Genomic DNA, 11,168 nt, shown 5'->3' with positions numbered 1-11,168 from the left:
AAGCCGTTAATGAAGATATTGTATTGGGCCTAAGACAGAACCTTGTGGAACCCCACTGCTTACTTCCCTCCATGTAGACTATTCGTTGAGTATGGTTTGTCAGCCAGTTGTGAGTCCACCTAGTGGTCGGGCTTCCACTTTTTTTCTAGCTTACTAAGAAGTAAGTTGTGGTCTACTTTGTCGAATGCCTTGCTGAAATCTAAATATATTATGTCCACAGTATTTTGCTGGTCTACTAATTTAGTCACTGTGTTGAAGAATTAAATAAGATTGGTTTGGCATGATCTGTTCTTAACAAACCTGTGCTGACTGCTAGTTATTACTTTACTTGTTTCTAGACGTTGGCAAATCTGTTTTTTATTATCTTTTCCATTATGTTCCCAGGTATTGATGTTAGGCTGATTGGTCTATAGTTTCCTGGGTCTGTTTTTTTTCTTCCTTTTTTGAAGATGGGAACCACATCAGCTCTTTTTCAGTCCTCTGGTAGTTCCCTGGTGCTCCAGGATTTTTGAAAGATATGGTACAATGGTTCTGAGATGACCTCTGCCAACTCCTTTAAAACTCTAGGATGTAATCCATGAGGCCTCGGTGATTTGTTTTCATCAAGATCAGACAGGTGTTCTCTTACTATTTTTTTTGCTTATTTTAACTTTTATTTCTGGTCTGTCTTTTACAGTTATGTTTTTGGTGGGTTGAGCTATAGTTTTTTTTTGTGTGTGAAGACCAATGCAAAGAATGAGTTAAGCAGTTCTGCTTTCTCTCTGTTGCCTGTTACTTCCTGTCCATCTTCTCTCTTTAGTGGACTGACTGTTTCCTTGATTTTTTTCTTGTTATTTATATGTTGGAAGAAACTTTTTTATTATTATCTTTGACTTTTGTTGCAAGTCTTTGTTCGTTCTGAGCCTTTGCGATCCTGACTTTGTCTTTGCAGATTCTGGCTATCTGCTGATATTCTGCCATAGTTGTATGTCCTTCCTTCCATTTTTTGTACTTGTCCTTTTTTTTCTTTCAGTTTGTCAGAGAGATCGTTGTGCAGCCATGCTGGTTTCTTCTTGGATTTCTTGTTTTTCTTTCTCAGTAATATTGTGCTGGTCTGGGCTTCTATGATCATACTTTTCAGAGTTTCCCAAGATTCTTGAGTTGTTTTCCCCTTCATTCTTCCAAGCTTTGAAGCACTTGCTGGAGCCCATCATCAGGGAACTCCTCTTTTTCCAAAATATGTGCAGTGGGTGTTCTATGTGTTGTATTTATATGGTGCCTGGTTGTGTGTAGTTTTTAGTTTTTAATTAGTGTGTTTGATGGCTAGCTATTAAGTCATTGATCGTTGTTTCATTGTGAGGCTGAGCCCTCTGCTCTTAAGTGCCTTATAAGGTAGTGATAAATCACCATTCTTTTTGCCTGACTGAGCAATAGAAGTAATTATTTACCACAAACTTATCAGGTACTTAGGGTTCAGCCAACAGCAATCACATGACTTAATGGCCAGTCCTCAAACACTCTAATTAACAACTAAAAGTTTCACACAACCAGGCATCATATAAATATAGGTAGTCCTTGATTTACAACCACAATTGAACCCCAAATTTCAATTGCTAAGACATTTGTTGAGTTTTGCCTCATTTTACGACCTTGTTACAATTGTTAAGGGAATCACTGCAGTTGCCAAATTAATACGGTTGTTAAATGAAACTGGCTTCCCCATTGACTTTGCTTGTCAGAAGGTCACAACAGTTGATCACATGATTTCGGAACACTGCAACCATCATAAATATCAGTCAGTTGCCAAGCCTCTTAATTTTGATCATGTGACCATGGGTATGCTGCAATGGTTGCAAGTATGAAAAAGTGGCCATCAGTCATTTTTTTCAGTGCTATTGTAACATTGATCGCTAAATGAACTGTTGTGAGTCAAGGACTACCTGTGCAATGCATAGAACAGCTCATTGCACATATTCTGGAGAGAGAGAAATTCCCTCCAGCATGAGCCTGAAAGCATAGAATGAACCTTTGGTCCTGGTGACAAACTCATAATGGATCCTGCAACGTTATCCTAGGACATGTTTATCTGCCTTCAATTGGAAGTTTTTCCTATTGGCTGGTGATGTTGAGTGGGAGGTCAAACAAATCCAATCCTATGCATCGATTTCCTTGTCTTCTGCTAAAACTAGAAAGGCTGTCATATTCACTGGTTTTGATACAGAATATGCTGGATGGGGAATTCTGAGCTGAAGTCCACACATTTTAAAGTTGCCAAAATTGAGAAACATTGTTCTAGATACATCCATGCAACCATCTCTTTGAAAACAAATAGTTATAAAGATTGCTTCTTTATTGCTTGTTTTTATCTACTTAGGTATAAGTTCTGACCATAATTTCTGGCTTTCAGGGCCTTCTGCTTATACATGCTATGTGCATTGTACGTTGATCAGATGACCAATAGCCAAGAAAATCAACTCAACCCCATTATGTGACGATCAGAGACTTCCCTTTTTTGCCCCAGTTGTGCCTGGTTATTTCTTGAGGATGACTACACCATCTGAAAACATTTTTAGTACCCTGGATAAGTATATTAAGCTGGAGCAATTTATTAATTGGAGGAGACTTATGACCTGCTAAATCCTAAACCCAGGAAAACAAACACAATTGCTAGTTTACATAACATGCTATTAAAAAATAAACTTATATAATTTAACTATTCAATTTACGGTATTATAGTTGTACCCTCACAAGATTCTGGTTTAGAGCATTATGTATATATTCATTCATTCCATTAGATTTACATGGACACCCATATCATTTTACATCTTTAAGTATCTTACAATATAATAATTAGGTTCATTTTTCAATGTTGTTTAATGTGCTCAATAATAAGTGCTATTTTTCATTTGTCTTCCTTCTCCCTACTTAATAATTGGACTCTCTCCCTCCTTCTGGATTTGGGGGTGAGATCAGCTGCCTGTTTCTTGATCATCTTGAAAATATTTGGTATTATGGCTTTTTTTTCCAGTCTCTACTGTGTTTTGTTGTTGTTGGCTTTCAGTCAAAGTTGCGGAAAATCTTTAGTGTCCAACTCATCTTGTATTTCAGTCAGCAGCTCGGAAGATGGATATTACTGTTTACAAGCTATGAGTCTTGTATGATTATGAAGTCAGTTATGTTCTCCTTGTCTAGATTCCTACCAGCCCATCTAATATAAATGATTTAATGGGTGATCAGACAGCACAAGTCTTGGGGTGAGGATTTGATTTAGATTCTTGCTGGACAATTCTGGAAGTTGAAATCCTCCCATCTTAAAGTAGTCACGGTTAAAAAACCCTCTGACTTAGGGTCTAAAAATTAGGTCACTTAAGCATTAAAGAAAAGAAAAACCAAAATTAAAATAGATGGATTGATTTTGGCATTTATGTAATCGTACCACTATAAGCCAGAAATATGTAATTTTGCCTAAACACAATGTATTTGGAATAAAGATGTTTTATTTTCAGGCATCAGAGATTGTTCTAGTTTTTAACTTGAGATTTGCATAAAGTATAGATTGGGGAAAATATGAATGGCATTTATGGCTGGATTGGTCTTTCAGATTCTTGAAGGTTTAGATTTTCCTTTTCAAGAAGGGAAATGTAAATAAATAACAACTTAGAAATATGCATGTAAACCCATGCTAGTGTTCAAAAGGAAGCATGTCTCAATATGTCTGCAAACATCCTGAACAAAATAGTTTATAAATTGCCATGCCACCTAGAATTTTTCTCTTCTTTTATTCCATGATTTAAGATGACTTTATATTCACAATATATTACTGCAGGGTTAGTGGTGTTCACAAAAATTTGTCGTTATAATAGGTATAAAGCAATGTTATGTTAAGTGATAACCTCATTTAATGTAGACAACTAAAAAGATCCAATGTAGTACACTAGTTAAAGGTGTCAGGCTAGAAATCAGGAAATTGTGAGTTCTAGTCCTGCTTTAGGCATTAAGCCAGCTGGGTGACTTTAGGCCAGTTACTTTCTCTACACCCTTAGAAGCAGGTAATGGCAAATCACATCTCAAATATTGCCAAATGTGCTCACTTTGGCAGCACATATACAATAAAAGTGAAATGATACAGAGAAGATTAACATGAAATAGTGCCAAAAAACTGTAGGACTTGTCCAGGTAATCACCAAGAGCAAACACTGACTCAAACATACACACACACACACACATACACACACACAAATACCCAACTAAAATAGCAGAATGGGTATATCCAATTATTAACTCAATCACCTGCAAATGGTCGATCTTTTTACATTTGCGTTGCTGATTGGGTGATTGAGTTCATAACATGGACTTTAATCACACCATCTGGTTCACAGGCAATGATAAGCCAAGACCTCTGGCTTACTAGGAACAAACCCAGTGTGTTGTTGCAGGCCAGTGAATTGCTCCTGTTTGTCAGTTTCTGCTGATAGAATCACCTAATTAAAAAACAAAATCACTGTTGATAATTTGCTTAGTGTTACTTTGATAATATGGGGATTCTTATCTTGTTCTTTCCTTGACAAACCAGAACTGTAAGTGAAGAAAAAATTCACACTTTCTGGGCAAACTAAGATGGTGATTTGGCTGAGAGAGAGAGTGGGTCAGCTGTGTCCTACATAGTTAGCTTTCATCTTGGACTTCTGACCCTCCACCCTTCCATAACTATCAAGTTAATTTCACAAACTACTTGGGCTAATTTCAAGACTGTATCTTCTATAAAAAGTCCCTACATCTAAAAATATCCAAGTTACCCAAGAGCTTGCTATTCCTGAGACCATCATCTGTGAACTGTCCTGAAATATCACATTTCGGTTCTTACTATGTTACAGAGCCCCTGATTATGACATCAAACATGCAAACAAGCTAAATAAACTACTAACGTGGGCAGCATCCTGCCCGCATGCTTTTATCTTTCTTGGTGACTTCAATCTACCTCATATTAACTGAACCCTTAACAAATGTACAACTGAACCCACACATGCAACCTTCTACAATGCAGTAACAAATCTAGGACTAGAACAACTACTAACCAACAACACTAGACTTAACAACTGAGAGTTTCCGGTTTGTCGGCTTCGCGAGCGGCAGGGATTTGCGGCTGCGCGATCCTCGCCGCGCTAGCCGTTTTTGGGGCTCCGACCCAGACGGGTGCGGAGCTAGGCTGCCCTGCAGTGGCAGCTGAAGGTAGGGGGATCCGGAGAAGGGTTTGGGGTGTTGCAGACCCCTCCCCGGCCGGCAGAACCCCTTTTCCCAGGACGGTGCAGCGGCGGTCACCGTAATGGCCGCCACAAAGAAGCTGGCAGCCGGGTAAGAATGCGCAGGAGGAAGTGGAGAAAGTGCTTGAGAGGAGAAAGTCTTTCTTGGTTCCTAGGACTCTAAGACATATTTAACAAAATTCCTGAAAAGTATGACTTTCTGAATGATACCTTCGAGAAGAGGAAAAAAGCGGCAGTTTAATGGTGCTGAAAGGATAGCTTACCCTCTTTTTTTACGGAATAAAAAGTGAACATTAAGAAACCTATTTTTTTAGGTGAAAAACTGGCTCTAAGCGGTGAGTGGGAAAAGAGAGGACTAAAAAAAATATTTGTATGCTAAGACCTTGTTGGAGGAGATGCCTTAAGGATTAAAAGACTAAAATATATTGCAATAAGATTTTAAGAAACAGATTTGGACTTTCTTTTTTTTAATTGATACTACCCCAGGAGGAGAGAGTGGGAACTCTGTCTTGGTTTGGACTGACTGAGAACTTTGGGATTGTCTTATTTTTCCTTTGGAATATTCTGGCTGTTGTAAGAGAAAAGAAAAGAAAAGATTTATAATGGCTTCTTCTTCTGAGAAAAGATTATGAGCAAGCAAAACAAAATGGTAAAGCTGGTTTGAAAGAAGCCTTTCTTTTTTTAGAAATGGCGCTTATTAATTATCAACAAACATTGCAACAGATGAAGACAGCAGAAGAAGAACAAAGAGAGGAAGCCATCTTTAATAAATCTCAGAACTCGACCAAGAGGGAAGGAAGAGGAAAAAGAAGAGAAATAAAGGACTTAAGATTTAAAAACATTTAAGAAAGGGAAAAACAAGGTGCAAAATCAATATAAGGATGGTAAACAAAAGGGAAGAGGAATACGACAGAGAAGAGAAGCCAGTAAGGCAGAGGCTAGAAGAAGGGGGCTAGAAAGGTTTGTTGGGGGAAGAAAGAAAGGAAAAGGTGGAGAAAAGCTACAAAGTTTTGAAATTAAATGAGAAAAAGAAATTTTTTTAGGGATAAAGGAGAAGTATATTTTCTTCAAAGAGATTTTGCAAGGTACATAAGATGATATTGTAGTATTGTATCAGAAATAGAAAATTTAAATGGCTTGAGAGTTGATAAGAGATTAAAATGTTGGAATGTTAATAATGATTGGTTTGAAAATATAATATGAGGGGAGATTTAGAATATTAAACTTTAATTAAAGAGTTTATTAAGATTATGGTATTGATGTTATTATAAAACTTTCATTATAGTATTTTGTTTTTAATATTTAAATCTATTGCTTAACTATGTATTTAATTGTTTTAGATGTATTATTCAGTTAGAATGTACCAAGCAAAATCGGATTGGGTAGTTTAAAGATTAATTTGATTAATTTAGTGGGGAGATAGAAAGGCATCATACTCTGATTAGTGATTTCAGGAGAAATTTCTTTCTTTTTAAAAGGAATGAGACAAAGGTATAATAGAGAATGGACAAAAGATATAAATATAATGACTCAAATTAAGATGATTAATTAAGATAGAATCAAGAAGAGTGAAATATGTGGAGAAGTTAATATAGAAGACTTAGACTGGTAAATAAAATAAGTAATGATATGTAAGATGAGCCTGAATATTATTGAAGTCCATGAAAAGAGAGATACCTGGGTCCAAGTTACTTTCCAAAAGATCTTTTTATGTTTTGTGTGTTGTGTGATTATGTTGTTTTTTTGGGGGAAATTAATAAAACCTTGTAGAAATATAGAATGAGAATAATGGTAACTAAGTCAGAAAGAAGTAGATGAAATAATAATAATAAAATTGAATAAGAGTGAAGAGAAATAAAGGGAAATTGGATAAGAGGTTTTTGTATGTTTATATGGAAATGGTTTAAAACAGAATTATAGTTTATCTGACTTGTTAAATTTATAATGGAAAAAGGTTTAAACATGTAATGGATAATGATGACTTGTGTGTTTTGAAAATCAATAAAACTTGTTTAAAAAAAACAAAACACTAGACTTAACAACTGCCTCAATCTCATCTTCTGCATTAGTTTGAATTCAATTTACGGAATACAAATTAAAGGACCCTTTTCCAACAGTGACCACAACATGATTGACTTTTGTCTCAACATACGTCCACACAAAAATCATCACAATGACAGAATCCCCAATTATAACTTCAAAAAAGGTAACCATGATCTTATAAACAATGGTCTCTCATCCCTTGATTGGCAATTTCTATTCACTGGATGCAATACTGTAGAAGACCACTACAACATATTTTTACTTGAAGTCAAAAGAGTCATCAAACTATATGTACCAATAACAACTCCCAAAGCCACAAAAAACAAATTACCCATAACAATAAGGAAACTTCAATCCAAAAAGAAATCACTTTGGTGGAAAAGTAAATCTGGTCATGTTGCCAACTTCAAAAGCCGATACAAAAATTTATCGTACCAGATAAAGACTGAATGCACCAATTATCACATTAAACAAGAAGAAAAACCTTCTACGCACCAATTCCACCTGCGCTTTCTACAATTTTGTAAACAACAAACTAAAAGACTCAAGGTCCATCCCACCCCTGAAAGGACCTAATGGTAAAGACTGCAATGACAACACTATTAAAGCCAACCCCTTTAACACATTCTTTGGCTTAGTATTTGTAAACAGCAATGGATCATGCCCGGTATTTCCTAGTCGAACCACAGACAACTACAATGATCTAATACATATCGATTTTACAGAAGACAATGTTGAAAAAGCACTACACAATCTAAAACCATCCCTATCTTTTGGACCGGATGGAATATGTGCCTACTTCTTAAAAAAGCTATCCACTGCCATAGCCAAACCTCTAAGTATAATCTTTGAAAAATCTTTCAGGACCAGCTCCTTGCCAAAACTAAGAGGTCTGTAGGAGGTGTGCATAAGCACACCAATGTGCCTACTGTCCCTGTCCTATTGTTTCTTTTATTTTTTTATTTTTCTTATATGTATCCTGTATTCATAGCTATGTTTTTACTTATACCTATTATCTTGTAAGCAATTGACAAATCAAATAAATAAATAAAAATAAATAGTTTAAACATGTGTAGGAAGTTGGCACCCATCCTCTCCTAGAAAATTGAAATATCCTAGGAAATATTAAAAAGGCAGAATATTTCCTCTAAAAATTGACTGGCGGACAACAGCTGATGCTGTTTGACAGCTCCCTTTTGGCAAGGGAGTTCGCTGAGAATGACCAGGTCTATGCCCGGAACTATGCGGGACACCCTTTGTGGATGCCTGGGCAAATTGTGGCGGTAACTGGTCCTAAGTCTTACAGGGTCCAACTGCAAGACGGGCACATCTGGCGCCGCCATATCGATCAGCTTAGAAGGCGTTGGAGTACGTCTGCAGATGGCCCTCAAGACATTCCTGCAGCAGAGAAACCGCCGGCGCTCAAAGAAACTTCCCTCGGATCCGACAGGAATGCAAGCCTACCTGAACAGCCATCTGTCCCTCGCCCAGAAACGCCTGAAGCCGAGGCGCCAGCTTCGTTGGCACCAGAAGTTGCCCAGCAAGCAGAAAAGTTCCTTCCAGCAGCAGCTTCGTCAGGACTTAGAAGATCTGGCCACCTGCGCAAGCGCCAGAGTTATCTGAAGGACTACGCATGCCCCGTTCTGGGGGAAAGGAGTGTGGCATTCGGAAAAGACTCAGCTGAAGTCTTCACTCCGGTCCGTGTTTCCAGCGGGAACATGGACCGTTCCTATTGGCTGATGCCGTTTGACAGCCGGCTATAAAAGGGAGCTGTCAAACGGCATCAGCTGTTGTCCACCAGCTGGCTGCCTTGTTAGCGCGGCAGCTGTGGCAACCCTTTATTGTTACAATAAAGTAAAAGCTGAAGTTCGCTCCGTGTTTGCCTCAGGTTATTCCGCCGCTCCACAACAGACTGGATGGTGTGGAATAGAAGGATTTAAACTCCTTGGAGACAGCTGGTCATTTGCATCTTTTTAGAGAGTAGTTGAAGCACTTGGAGGTTTATCTGTGTCCTCAGGGTCATCTGAGTAGTGCTTCTGGTTCCTGTAGTCTGCAATTTTTCTCTGGAAATCCATTCCTACTCCCACACCATTCAAGAGTGTTCATCCCAAATTGTAAAGCTAAGTCTATAGAGATTCTCAGTCACCATGAAAATTTGCTTCTGAGTTTTGTCAAACCAATGCCTTAAATTTTGAAGCCTTCACCTTCTGCCTTCACCTCGTTTGCCTTCAATCTTTCCCTGGAGGATTAAGTGAAGTATGCCATATTTTTCCGGGTGTCGCATCACATGTCCGAAATATTCTAACTTTCGCTTTTTAATGCTTTTGATGATTTCCCTTGGCTTTCCCAAGTGGCTTATCACCTCCTCATTTCTGATTTTGTCAACCCAGCTTATACATAACAGCCATCTGTAAATCCACATTGTGTTGGTTAAAATAATATTTTACTTTAAAAAAATATAGTTGTATAATTTGCCCGGAAAACTACTTCCAGAATAAAAAGAAATATAATCAAAAAGACTCTGGAGATTGGACAAGCAAGTAGGTTTTTCCTATGCCTTGCTAATGTATTTAAAGTATATAGACATTTGACTCACTTTTCCTTTCCATTCCATCCCAGTGAATGGTGTAAAAAAAAAGCTGGGAAGAGAGGCAGAGAGTCACCAATCAGAAAAAAGCCCAAGGAAAGTTTTTTTCCTATGCCACATTTCAAAACTGAAAGCTGCACAGTATCTTGAGTTTGATTACTTGGAAAGCAGCTTTGCCACTGATCCCTTGGAATTCACCCTTTCCTAATGAGAGGGATCTCAAATGTCCCATTGACCCAAGGCAACAATGGAACTCCAATGCTGTTTACAAGCAAGTTGTGTTGCGGTGAAGTTTGAAAACCACTTCCCAAAACAGACAATCTCCAGTTGTATTGGGAGTACAGTTCCCAGAATTCCCAGCAACATGAGTGGCTATGCTAGCTCAGACTCTAAGTCCCAACAGATGTGAAAGATGCCAGTTTAGGAAACAATTCTTGAGATGGCCCTCTTAACCTCAATGTAATCTTGTTCTGCAAGTAGTTTTGAAGGGTCATGAAGTCACTGCAAATAGTGGGCGTTTTCCATTTCTGAGTCACAAAGAATTCCAGAATTCAGTTGAAAATGGTTTTTTTTTACTGAAGCTCACTCAAGCTTATCTGATGTTTACACTTTCAGCAAGAGTCTGCAAATACCACAACCATTTATGCCTCCAACCTGTTAAACTTCTGCTGCCCCAAGTAGGCAGGAAAAGATGAAGTTTAAAACAAACTGTTTAACAAACTTTAAAAGTTGGGGCTTTCCATCTATAGTCTGAAATATCAAGACCTCTGTGCTGAGAAGATAAAAGAAGAGAATATTTATAGCTCATGGTTGAATTATTGAATCTTGGTGTTCTCTTGAGCTTGGCTCTTGTAGACATTTCATTACCCAACTAAGTAACATCATCACATTACCTAGTGGGGTAATCACAAGGGATTTTCTAGTACCTTTTTCAAACTACTGTAATACATAAATGGATAAACTGTTGTGAGCTGCAGTTCAATTCATCAGATATATGGAATGGCTAAAGCAGTGTTTTTCAACCTTGGCAATATGTGGACTTCAATTCCCAGAATTCCTTTGCCAGCCATTCCCCATGCTGGCTGAGAAATTATGCTACCCAATTTTGGAATGAAATGTCTGCAAACAACCAAACGTAGAGAGCACCAAGGACTCCACAGTTCGCCCCCGAGCTATGTATATTCTTTTCTATTACAGTTGATGTTCTTATTTGATATTGTTTTTGATCTTATTTTAACTGCAAAGTGGCTCAGAGTTGTTCTGTAGTTCAATGATCTCGGCATTTGATGAACGAGTGA

Source organism: Notechis scutatus, chromosome Z (assembly GCF_049901735.1).
Source record: "Notechis scutatus isolate UNSWTSFEM ecotype Mainland chromosome Z, rNotScu1.2, whole genome shotgun sequence".
Taxonomy (NCBI): domain Eukaryota; kingdom Metazoa; phylum Chordata; class Lepidosauria; order Squamata; family Elapidae; genus Notechis; species Notechis scutatus.
Note: the sequence above shows the minus strand (reverse complement) of the source record.